Source organism: Sminthopsis crassicaudata, chromosome 6, assembly GCF_048593235.1.
Source record: "Sminthopsis crassicaudata isolate SCR6 chromosome 6, ASM4859323v1, whole genome shotgun sequence".
Classification (NCBI taxonomy): Eukaryota; Metazoa; Chordata; class Mammalia; order Dasyuromorphia; family Dasyuridae; genus Sminthopsis; species Sminthopsis crassicaudata.
In genome coordinates, this window is record NC_133622.1 from 119,426,264 (window position 1) to 119,440,376 (window position 14,113).

Consider the following 14,113-nt stretch of genomic DNA (forward strand, 5'->3'; position numbering starts at 1 on the left):
GACTGTATGACACATAGCAATTATTTTTTTCCTTGAACAAGACATATAATCTTTCAGTGCTCTAGGAAAATCTTTACAAGTATAAATTGAATCAGGGCAGGTGTTGACTCATATTATTAGATGGAGTTTCCTCATAGGAAGCCCCTTGCACAATTAAATCCCATATCTGAACAACAGTTAAAATAACTCTTTATTCTCAGACTCATGATAGTGGGGGATTACACAATTGGGCATAATTTAATGACATTGAAAATAAAAGAAGAAATGTGTTCTAAAAAAGAGATGATTGAAGAGGCATTAATGCATGAATGAGGCTAAGATCATTTGAGGAGGTTAAAAAGAGAAATGTGAGAGAATGAATATGAAAAAAAAAAACATTTGCAGGTTTGCATACATCCTATTCATAATTATTTTTAAAAATAATTCAAATCAGGAACTATTTTTTTGGGGGGGAGAAGATGGCTTCTAGAATTCTAATTTTAAAATAGTATTCCTGTCTGGATAGAAGGCCCATCATGGATGCATGTGAATTAATCTCTAGGGATTTGAAAAGTAGCTATTCCAGGAAGTAACCCACAGACAAGGTTCCTTAGGCAATGACGTGTTTTAAAAAGTGCCAGACTATATTATGGGCATTAATCAGGCATGTGCATCAAGATGCCTTGCACTATTGCTAGAAGCCATAATACTTTATATAGCAAACATTCCTGTGCATTTTTTTTTTACATATTCCAAGCAGTTATAACTAAGGAATTTATCCTAGCAAAAGCATTTTTACTATTTTTGTAGTGACAAATAAATGAAATGAAATGGTTTGTGATTGTCTATAGCTCAAATAATTAATAGCTTTGGAATCTTGTCTAAGCCTATTCTGAATCTAAGGATGTCTACAATCTATCGGAAAAAATCTATAAATTTTGCATTTTCATCATAATCCTAATGCAAGTTTAGTTTGCCTCTGATCATGAGGGTTACAGAAAGATCATTTTGATATTCATTATAATGAACCCAGGTAAAGTATCCCTGGACAGAAAAATAAACAAAATTATTCTTTTTCCAGGCCATTTATTTCAAACAACTTAAAGAGCTTTGTATTGTGGAAAGTATAACTTATTTGATAACTAATGAGGTAATTGAATTTGTTGTAAAGTAACCTAAGCAATAAAATGAAAACCAGATCCCTTCCCCCATCACATGCTTAGTAGCCTGTCCTTCCCCTGGGAAATATATTACAGAAATACATGGAATCAGTATACTCTACCACATATCTCACAGAAATCATTGTTCTCTCTTAGAGAATGGGCTGATATAAAAAAGTTGATTGACTCAAATTCAACTAAACCTGAGTCAAATTCTATCTTCTATTGACCTACACTTCCTAAATAATTAAATAGTTGGATTTTGTTTACATTTTGGAGAAATACTTCAAAATCAATTATTGTTTTCATTACAGTTTCACTAGGTATTGTGCTAAAAATAATTTGCAGAGACGAATAAAGACCAATTATTTCCCTAGAGGGAATGAACTAATGTAAATAAATGAAAATAAATCCAAACAATATTAAACACATTTACATTAAGGGCATGGCATCAAAACCCATTTTTGAATCTGTTATTTTACATATAAGTAGGAGAGGCATCTTTGGTTGTTATCCCAAATCATGAAACCATATAACTGGAAAGCATTTGATTATGGTAAGCTGGAGAGAGGAGGACAAATAACTAATCTGCATCAAAGCAAGATAGCAAAGATATGGAGAGTTCATATAGACCTTGGGGTTTTAGTGGACTATACCTAATAGAATCTATAGGTAATATATAATATATAGTATATATATATATATATATATATATATATATATGTACATATATATATATATATATATATAAAATATATAGTATAGGTAATATATAATATAGGTATAGATAATCAATCAATAAACATTTGTTTAAGTGTCTACTCTATGAAAAGGAATGAGAACACTAAGAAGAGGCAAAAGTCCATGATCAAATATTGGAAGCAACACATCCAGGAAAATAAAGGAGTCAGTTCTGATGTGTTCTATAAGCAGAATATCACGTCTGGAATATCATATTTAGTTTCAAATGCCATGTCTTTGAAAGTATTTTAATAAGCTAAAACTTTGGAGGGGCAAGTAAGTACTGAAGGAAATGGAAATTATATGATATGGGAATGCATAGAAGGAACTAGAAATATTGAACCTGAACAAAGAATAACAGGTGGGAAAAAGATAGCTGCCTTCAAGTATTTAAAGTAAAGAGCTGGAATGTAGACATGAAATTAGATTTGCTTTGCATAGCCCCAGAGATTAGAATATGAAGAAGTTGGTGGAATTTCTATGAAGAAGATTTTAAATTGGCATTAGGGAAATAAATTTCTTTTTAAAGTTTTTTTTTTCCTAGTTCATCAATATAAATTTTCTGTCCTTCTCACCATGCCTCCTTACTAGAAAAGAAAAAAAAATCATGATATATATATATATATATATATATATATATATATATATATATATATATATATATATATATATATATATATATATATACATATATATGTAACTAGATGCCTCAGAATGTAATATTTCTATAATATTATTTCTCCTCAGTGTTCCATAACATTTTCCCTGGTCCTAAAGAAGAACTTTTATGATTATTTGATTCCCCCTCACCATCCCCCATAGAGAAGTACTGTTGCTAAGTAGTGTAGAGAAATTATACTCTTCTGACATCTTCTGAAAAGTATTATATTATACGGTTGAAGGTCATAACCCCCTTACCCATTAAAATATGTATACAATGTAGTATGAAGGAATGTCCTTCCTATAACTTTCAAAGGAGATGATTCTTATAGTTTCAAGAAACTTAATTATCTACCCACTGGGTTATAGAAATAATTCCTTAGATCACCTTACTTCATTAGTAAAAATTGCAAAAAACAAAAATGTGGCAGACTTAGACTGATGAGAGATGAAATTCAAACTAAGATGTCAGATTGTGCCCAAATAAAAATCAATTTATAGTTTATAATACTGGTCATGTAATTATAAATTCTTTCACCAAGTATTCTGTACCATGATATTTTGGAGAAAGATACTATTCTAAATGACTCCAAAGGCTTGTCAATTCTGTATAAAAATGTTCTTTTTACCCTTCTACCTATATTTACATGTAATTGAAAAATAATATAAAAATATAAAATATTGTTAAGTGGAGCAAATTTTATAGATTTATCTACTTCATTAGAAGTATTTTGTAATAAATCAAAATAAGTAATTTTAAAAATTACCTTTCAGGTATATTTGGTTGCTCTAAAAAAGTGCCAAAATCAGCAGACATATCAGGTACTATAAATTGAAGATTTTTATTTTTTTATTTTCAAAATATAACCATGGTTAGTATTCCCCAATTTATGTAATAGTTACTGTTACAGTTTCATAGAGATCAGATAAGGAAGGAATAGAACTTGAACAGAAGATTTATTTGTTGGTGGATACAAGAATCATAATTTTTCTGCTTTGGTTTACTTTGTAGACCCAGGTAAAATAATTAGTTAATATTAATTGTGGATATTTTAGAGGTAAATTTTTTAGGAATAAGTTATCTCTAGTGACTTTATAGCAGTCATTATATGTATGTATATGTGTATGTATGTGAATGTATTTCTTTCACTTTGTTTTTATTTTAATTAATGGAAGACCTATATATATATATATATTATATATGTACATATATATATACATGTATATATATATATATATTATATATATACATACATATATATTATATATGTACATATATATATATATATATTCTTACATTAGATACTTATTAGCTGTGTGAAACTCATTTAATCTTATTTGTCTCATTTTCCTCATGTATAAAATGAGTTGGAGAAGGAAATGACAAATGACTCTAGTGTGTTTATCAAGAAAATCCCCAAGAAGAGTTCTGGATGTAACTGATCAACAACAATGGCTCTAGGATGTAATGTTCTTTGTTCAGTTTTCTTAAGGTCTTGGAGCAGCCTTCCTTTCAGTAATCACCAGGAGAATAGCCAGATGTTAAAGTCCAAAAGTCTTTATTATTACCTTCTCCTGGTGCTCAGCTAGATTTCTCATGGCCTTCAGAGGGGACTTGGTTTCAGTGGAGAAAATGCGGGAGGATAGGCCACCACAGTGGTGTGAGATTAAGTGAGTCTGAGTCCAAGGATTTGTGCTTCAGCCTCCAGCCACCACAAAGGTAGACGATGGAATGAATCTGTCTCTCAGACCCCAGGAGAGCCACCAGCAGCATGACTAAAGGTGTAAATGAATCTCAGCCAGTCCTTGCTGGCTGTTATATACTCTATTATCATAGGTATGAATTTTGTGGAACTATATTAAGTACTAATTGTACTGAACTAGAGAACTATTAAGCACCATGCTAAATTAGATAACCATTGTCTTTATCAATTCCATTGACTTAACACCTTGTAAGAATCCTTGTTTCAGAGTTCTAGCCCATAACACTAGGATCTCCTAGATTCTAGGAGAGATCCACTGAATGCTTATTCAGTGGAATTGTGGCCTTGTCCTAGAAGTATGATATGATCATAATATCATCTATTAGACCTATAAGGGAACTTAGAAGCCATATAATTCTATTGTTTCATTTTACAATTAAGACACTAAAGTCTATCAATGACAACATCCAATTTTGAGTTTAAGATAAAATTTTGAATTAGCATTACTGAAGTTGGGAAAGATTTAGAGAGGAGGGTAAAACTTGGTTTGGACTTAGGATAAAGGAGGATTTGTGGAGTTTTGTTTCAGGGCATTCTATATTTCCAAAATGTACCAAAATGAAGAAATATCTCTCTTATCGGGTGTATGGGTGGGAATGGTGGGGTGGAGAGGTACTGATTCTTCATTTAATTAACATTCTGAAGCTTAGATTGATTTGAATGACACATACACACACATACACACACACACTTAGTATATGTGTGTGTGTGTGTGTGTGTGTGTGTATAATACTATTTGACTTAAATCATATATAGACATATCTATATATGATTTAAGCCAAATAGTATCAGTGCCTCTAGCTCTAGCCTAGAACCAAATAAGTTCTTGGTAATGTGCTAACTGTTGGGGATAAAATAAAAGGAAAAAAGAGTTTTGGGTCTCAAAGAGGTCAACATTCAATGGTGGAAAAAACATTCAAATGGCTATATGCAAATGAAATATATTCAGGAAAATCAGAGTCAGTTTCAGAAGCAAGGCACTAAAACCAAGGAGGACTAAGAAAGACTTTCTTGCAGAAGGTGGGACTTACACTTTTTGCTTGGTTGTTTCACTTTACAAGGTATCTTAGTTTCTTTCTGAACTTTCTTCTTTTTCCTTCTTTATATTTTCTAGGCAAAAATAGGAACTGAATAAATTTACTCATCAAAATATTTGTATTGGATTCTACAATTCAATTTAATTAAAAATATTTATTAAGCATTTACTAAGGACAAAAAATCAATAGTTCTTTCTCATGCTCCTAGTAAGTTGGAATGTAAAATAATCAACCTTTATAAAGCACTTTAAGTATTGCAAAGTACTTGCTTTACAAATTATTTCCTTTTAAACATAACAAATTTGGGAGGTAAGGAAATTAAAGCTAAAGGATAGTAAAGGGTTTCCCAAGGGTCATATAGTAAGTAAGTATCTATGTTTGGAGTTGAACTTCAATCTTCCTAATTCCAGATCCAGCACTTTATCCCCTGTGGACTCCTACTGGCCTTGTCTTTGTTATAGAATCTACAATATTTCCTGACATATAACAAATTCTCAATAAATACTTATTGATTGATTGAAAGAGAATATGCAAAGAAGGTGAATAAAGTTATTTCAGTACATACAAACTACTAGTAAATGAGAAGTTAAGTAAAAGGAACATTTGAACTGTGTTTTGATCTCCCCCTTTTGACTGGAATCCAGCTCCTCTAGGGCAGAGATTGTCTTTCTTTTTGTTCTTTGAATCCCCAGCAGCACAATGCCTGGAACATTAGAGATGCTCAATAAACTGGGATGCTACAAGGCAGCAGTGAGGAGAGAGCTTTAACTCATACAAAGGATTTGAGATAGAAAATGAAATATCACATCGGGGAAGGGACACCCAACACGGTAGTGTGCTGGATGTTATATGTGCGTCATCATGGATTTATTCTGATTGTCATTATTTGGGTGATTGATGAGAAATGGCATCAATTTAAAATCTACTTTTGTCAATTCAAAAATTACCTTTTTCTGAAACATCTCATGGGGGTAATTAGTCTTTGCAATTAAGGAGAGTGTCAAGGCAGCTAGGTAGTGCAGTGGATAAACTGTCAGCCCTGGAATCAGAAGGGCCTGAATTCAAATCCAGGCATCAAACACTTGACAATTAGGAGTTGTGAGACATTGGACAAATCATTTAACTCTGATGAAAAAGAAGCAGCAGCAACATCTGAACTGATTCATTTCTCCCTGTATTTGAATAACGTCTTTGTACAGAAGCAACATAAGCAAGGAATTACTTATTGACTCAAGAGAAGTACATTAATCTGCAATGACTTGTTTCACTGAAAGAGGAAATTTCTTTTGTAATGGTTAGTTGTGTACTGCCTTGAAAGCAAAACACTACACTGACCCCTTCAAATAGATCCAGACACAAGGCAGATTTGAAGGCTAACAGACAAGAGACTCATAAGAAACAGGGAGACCCACTGCACAGCTGAATTTTCTGGACAACAGTGAATCTTGAATAATGCATTCCAGTCAGTGTTATTAAAAATGTATTATGTGTCAGTCACCGAAAACCCAGTTTTCATAGAGAAATTCTTCTTCACTCTCCACTGTGACTAAAAGCAAGCAGAGATATTTTCACAAATTAGAACTGAAATTCATAAGCTTTTTTCTCTCCCATTCCTTCTGTTCATGTCACTCTTCTCAAACTTTCTTGCAAAAGACTTAAATTACATAGTTGTGGCTGCAAAAAGTGAAAGTATATATCTGTGTGAAAAATAGTGTCTTACTAAGGTTTGGGGTGTGAGCATATGTGTGTTGAATACTTCATGTCAGTCTAAGAATGGACCTATTCAAAAGGAGTCATTACCAAGTTCATTTGTGTGTGTGATTTTTTAAAATTGTGTGAATACAGGACTGCAATTTACTCTTCTATACATAAAGCCATTTTTACCATTGCAGAATGGAATTGAGGATATTCACAGAATGACAAAATTTAAGATATGAGTTAGTACATCCATACCTGAAAGACATTCATATTATAATTAATTTATCTGCCAAATAGTCAATGAGTCTCTGCTAAAAGACTTCCAAGGTCAGAGAATCTCAAAGATAACCCATTCTGTCTTGGAATAGCTCGAATTTGTTAAAGTTTTTCTTTTTTTTTTTTTTTTTTTTTCCTGAGATCAGAACATTACACCTGTGATTAATATATTTTATGTGCTATATCTCTAGATCAGAATATAAATTCCTACAGAACAAAAACCAGGTTATTCATATCTAGATTTATAATACTGTCCTGTCATTTTTGCAGATGCTAAATTAATGTTTTTGAATTGGATTGAACAATTTGGTACAATGAAGAGAGTAATGTCTCTAGAATCAGAATCACTTCTAATGATTAATCTTCCGGGCTCTCAGTTTCCTCATCTGTAAAATTATGAAGTTGATACAAGATTGTCATTTAAAACAATACTTTTCAGCTTTAATTCTATGACCTTAAAATGAAATTTTAAGGGTATTTAATTTTCACAATTACTTGGTTGAGTTTGTAGAATATAAGCAAAAGTGTGCTGGTGAATATTAAACAACTGGTTCTCTAAAATACATACATACATAATATAGATACATAGGCACAATACACTCACAAATTGAAATCTGCATTATTAACATTTTTCTATAATGTTTGTAAGTCTATACAATCAACAAAACAATTAACCAAAACATTATTTATAAATTCTGTCTACTTCTGAGATATAAATGTTGCAGCAAAAAATTAAACAATTGAATCTCCTGAGCCTATTTAAAATTGAATATGAATCAAATAATTGAGAGAAGGAAAAAAAACAAAACATCCCATTCAGACTTTTTATTGTCCTTTCCAAGAGAACCATGTCATCAGAGAGATTACACCAGGACAGGTCATGATGTGCATGTCATGCAAATGAATTTAATTTAAATGAGGGAATTTAAGGTAATTTGCCTAGCTTTGCCCTCCAGAGCCATATGAGTTAAGTGGCCAGATATAGATCAGGACAACTAGAGATAGCCTTAAATGAATGGGGGGGCACACCCATTTAGCTATTAAGGCTAAGTAGCAATTGAGACAGAATCTCCTCTTTCCCTTAGTCCAAAAAAAAAATCAATCAATCAAAATAAATAAATCTGGGAACAGAAACCCTCAGGGTTTCTGGTGAAGGCAGTAATGATTGCTATTTACATTCAATCTGAGTCAATCAGAACTCAAACAATGACCAAATGGGGGTTGGTCTGGGACTATTAGTGGCTAATCAGTGAGAAACAGATTGATTTTAGTTTAAAGAATGACCTTTAAGAAAGAAGTCTACCCATTAAACTCAAAGATATCTTGGCAGGGTTCAAAGATGCAAAAGGAAAAAAAAATAAAAGCATCTGTAAGTAAGGGCACGATGCTCTATGTGGATAGAAAGAGGGAAAGGAAGGAGAACAAACAGGGAGGAAAGGAGGAAGAGTTAAAGAAAGGAAGGAAAGGAGGGAGGAAAGAAGGAATGATAAAAGGAAGGAAGGAAGGAAGGAAGGAAGGAAGGAAGGAAGGAAGGAAGGAAGGAAGGAAGGAAGGAAGGAAGGAAGGAAGGAAGGAAGGAAGGGCCCACATCAAATGTTTGTTCTGAAAAAATAGAACAACAAAGAACTTTGCATACCTTAAAGTGATATATAATTGTGTTATCTTATCATTATATTCAGCTATGGTCTGAATGATGTATTATCCATTTTCACATCATAGAACAGTACTAGAAAAAGCTAGAATAACATAAATTGTCCAAGAGTTGCAAAATGACTGAAGAAATTGTGACATAACAGTCTAATGGAATGCATAGCTAAAAAATATAATTATGAGACAATATTGAATGGCATCCAAAATAATGTGAAAAGGACAAAAGCCAATAAAACATGTATTGATTATAAATAGATAATTGTGAAGATAAGGGTGTGTGAGTGAAGTTAAACAGAAAAGAGCATGTGGAGGAAATCTCTACCAATAATTTCTGACATTTAAAATATTTGATTATTTAAAACTCTTTACAATATGACTACAGCCTATCTTTCCAGACTTACTATTCCTTCTCATATATTCTAGGTTTTAGCCAAACTGTTCAAATTGACATCCCTAGGACAGGGTATTCTATTTTTCTTCTGTATCTTTGCACTCACTGTCTCCCTTGTCTGGAATATAAATTCTCTCCTTTAGAATTTTTAGATTCCTTTGAAGCTTATCTCATGATCTATCTTCTAAAGAACTATTATCTCTTTATATAGTTATTTGGTCAATACCATATTCTAGTACAGACATTGAGTGTGTATGTGTGTTTGTCTATCTGTCCCCAGAACATAGTATCATGCCCTTCACACAATAAGTAACAATATACTATTTTCAGATTAGATTGGATGGATAAATCTTTGTATTGAAACATTTGCAATTTTAATTAGTTGAAAGTTTAACTTTTTTGTTATATGAAGATCATGATAAAATTTGTTTTACATTTAAAGAAAAAAAAAAGTGCCAACATGTTATTTAAATGAAGACACCTATATTGGCAAGATAGAACTTTGAAGGCACTAAAAACTGGTGTATTCCTCATTATGTAAGGGATTTGCATCATATCACTCCAAGCCATTGGACTCACATAGTTCTGGAGGAGAGAATGAGGCTGGTGATTTTACACAGTCATTCCTTACTTAAATCCAATTTACTTGCATGTCACAGCATTACCTTCCTGATGTTGTTGTCCTCTTTGAGAATGAAGAGCAAACAATAATAACGGGGATATGCTCTCATTTCCTAGTTGATACCATAGAATACTTCAAAATATGACCTTAACAAGAAAACTCTTGAACCTAGAGAGAAAAGCCTTCATATAAGCAATGAGGTTCATGGATAATAAAATGGCTATCTCTATATACATATATTTATATATGTATATAGTGATGCCTACATGAATACAATACATACATAAACATACAAATGTGTACAGACATATCTATATAAATGTAGATGGATATGTTTGTCACAGAGTATTATGATGAGTCCTGTGGAATCAGGACATGACCTTTTCACAATAAAAAATTCTTGAAAATAAAGCTGTCAGTCATAATCTTTTAATAATCTTAGTTTGGACTAGGTCACTTATCTGATAATGAGAAAAATGAATGTTAATTTTCATTTTTTTTACTGTATAAGGATTGAGCAATTATTTCAAGATCACAATACTGCATATAAGAAGTTTTATATTATTACTTTGAGTTCATGGATATCAACATGAAAGAAGAAAGAAGAGAAATGAATTTTATATCTAGATAAAATGAATTTTATATCTGTTTTACAATGAAATTTTAAAAGGATACTTGAATTTAACCCCATCACATGCTAGTTAGAGAGATTAGAAATGCTAAGCAGTGAAAAGACCACAATATGAACAGTCAAGATTTTAGTCCTTCTCCTAGTGTATAACTGTTATTACCATGTGAGTCAATAAAAGTAAAGAGTGGCAAAAAGTAATTAGCCAATTGATTAAAAACATTTATTAAATGAACATTGTTTGTAGGTTGACATTTATTAGGAAGAGTGAGTCCCTTCTTTAGAGGGAATGTTTTCTTTAATGTCATTTCTGTTATGAACAGTTCTTTTAAAAAAAATGCAAACCATTCCCAACCACAAGAAAGATATTTCTAAATTAATAATAAGAAAAATCATGTAAAATAGCTATGGTTTTACTTCACACTTAACAAACTAGTAATGGTAAAAATAGGCACTTATAACAATGTTGAAATGACTATGCTAACATTCACTACTAAAGCCAATATTCTGTGGCAAACACAAAAAAAAATATTTACTCTTCCCTATGCTACGAAAATACTGCTTATATTAAATCTTTCCTCCCTAGGTTTGAGCATTTTCCTGTTTAGGCCATGCTTTGGCGTGCTCCATGGTATCAGTTTAAAAGTAAGTATTCATCCTGTTGATGGATTTTGAACTAATCCCACAATTCTGGAATGATATTTGGACTTAGCAATAGACCACAGTGTCCATGCACTCTTTGATAGGCAAATACTCTGACAGTGTTAAAACCAGGTCAAGTAAACAATTTATTATTTACTATGTTCCAGAAACTGTGCTAAGCACTAAGATACAAAGCAAAGTGTAATATTACATGGTCCCAAGAAAGACACAGGACAATAGAGGAGAAATATGAAAACAAGATATAGAAATGGTAAATTGAAGATAATTAATAGCAGGAAGACACTGATATTAAGGAATGCCTAAAAAGATTGGTTACTCCTATACTCTCTCTCTCTCTCTCTCTCTTATATATATATATATATATATATATATATATATATATATATATATATACTATATAAACTATACTCTCTCTCTCTCTCTCTCTCTCTCTCTCTCTCTCTCTCTCTCTCTCTCTATATATATATATATACTATAACTAGTATAAAAACATATACATGTTTTTATTCACATATTACATTTGTAATACTGTGTTATATATAATATATAATAATGTGTTATATTTTAAATATATATGTATTTGAATGTATGTATTTGTATAGATATACATATATAAATATATACTTATGTACATGTGTATGTATATATAGTTGCAGATATTGTTTTATTTATAAAACATTATGGAAGAAAAGTGATTTGAATCCTAGATTTATACATAACTTTTGATTTAGAAGTTTGAAGGAGAAACATGGTTTAACATGATTAAACTTTGAATTAGAATGTGAAAAGTCTGGATATAAACCTGTATAATGTTGATCATGTTGTTTTACATTGTTTAGTCTCAATTTCCCTCATATATAATATGGAAGGAAAGGTGAAGAGTTATAGAAGATGACCTCTTAGAAACATTCTAGGTTTAAGATAATATAAAATCAAGTGGTTTAAAAAGAAGAATGGCATCCTAGCAATGGCAGGCTTCTGTGATTAATATTTATAATTCCTTATCTCCATTACCTAAAAGAATATACTTATTTCTTTGTGTCCAGAATCTTAAGACAGCTAAAACCATGCTTGAATATGTGGAAATTTTTCAAAAAGTGATATTCACTTGAGAAAAATATACCTCTTCTGATTAAAACTAGTGTGAGAAAGAAAATGAGCACAGAATATAAAATGCTTTCCACTCCTCAAAGTTGCCAATATTCCTTGTGTCATTCCATTGGCTATTTTCTATTTTAAAGCCTTACTACATTCCTGAGACCATTCCAGGTTCTTGATCTGCTCATTCTTCTCCTTTCTGTGTCTTGACTAGCCCTGATAAGCAATCTCTCCATAAAGGTCTGTGAAAAACTGAATTTTTTTTCATTATGGTTTTCATCACGTTAAATCTCTTCTACCAAACTTATAGCCATGTATTATTAAAGACCCTGAATCATAGTTTGAAATCCAAATTGTAGAATAATTTGTGTGCCAGGATTACCCATCCTATATTATTTTATCCAACAGATAAGGGGGAGCCATGGGAAGTAGGAATATTGCTGGGACAAAGACTATGCACAGGTTGGTTGCTTGGACAAAGTACCAAATTGCTCTCCAAAATGGTTGGATCAATTCACAACTTCACCAACAGTGTATTATTGTCCTAATTTTCCTCATCTTCTCCAACATTTACACTTTTCCTTTTTTTTTTTTTTTTTAATTATATTGGCCAATCTAATAGTTTTGAAAGAATATCTCAGAGTTGGCCTTTATTTGCATTTCTTTAATCAATAGTGATATAGAGCACTCCTTCATTTACCTAAAGATATATTTTTTTTAATTTCTTCATCTGAAACCTTCCTGTTCTTATCCTTTGATGATTTATCAATAAAGAAATGGCTTGTATTCTTGTAAATCTGAATCAGTTCTCGTTTGAGCAATGAGACCTTTATCAGAAATACTTGCTATAAATATTCTTTCCCAATTTTCTGCTTTTAATCTTATCTTTATTGCATTGGTTTTGTTCTTTTTCTCTAAATTGTAGTCATTCTCCAGGGGGCAGGTCTCTTGGGGAGCTTCTGGGGGCAGCCTTAGTTTCAGTTCAGTTCAATAATCCCAAAATGCAGCCAGGAATTAAAGTCCTTTACTGTTTCTTTCCAAATCTTATCTCCTTCACTTAGGGCTCAGCTAGTTTTCTGGAGGCCTTCCTCTCTCCTTGATTCCCCAAGAGCTCTTATCAGAATGTCTCCAGCCAGTTTCAGTCTCTTGTCCTCCCAATGTCTTCAGTCAGCACGAAGGTAGATGTAGGAATGAATGAGATTCTGCCTCCAAGAGTGGGATTGTGGGCTTCTGTGTGCTTGGTCCTGAGAGTTTCTTGATTATATGGTGCACACTGAGTATATACCAATCATTTCATCACTAGGAAACCATTATTTGTTGTAGGATTAAATCAATGCTAAATTAGATTTAATCATTGTCTCCTCAATTCCACTCAGTACCTTGTTTCAAGTTCTGACCCATAACTTCTCCTTGTAAGATCAAATCAATTGTCTCTATTCATTCCAGTAACTTAGCAACTTGTAAGAATCCTAACATCTCCCCCTTTCTTTTGATTTAGAACATAGGGTGGTCGTGACCTCCCTGACTTCTCAAGGAGGTGAAAACCACAAAAAAGAAGTTGATCATGCTTTCCTTGACTGCTCAAAAAAGAAGTGAAAAACATTATAAAAAGGGAGATGAAAACATCATAGGAAATGGGAAATCAAATCAGATTAACGGGTTTCTGAAGTGGCTCACATAAATCCATCAATATGGGAAGTATTACACATAATTACATAAATTACATAAACACATAACAATATAACAC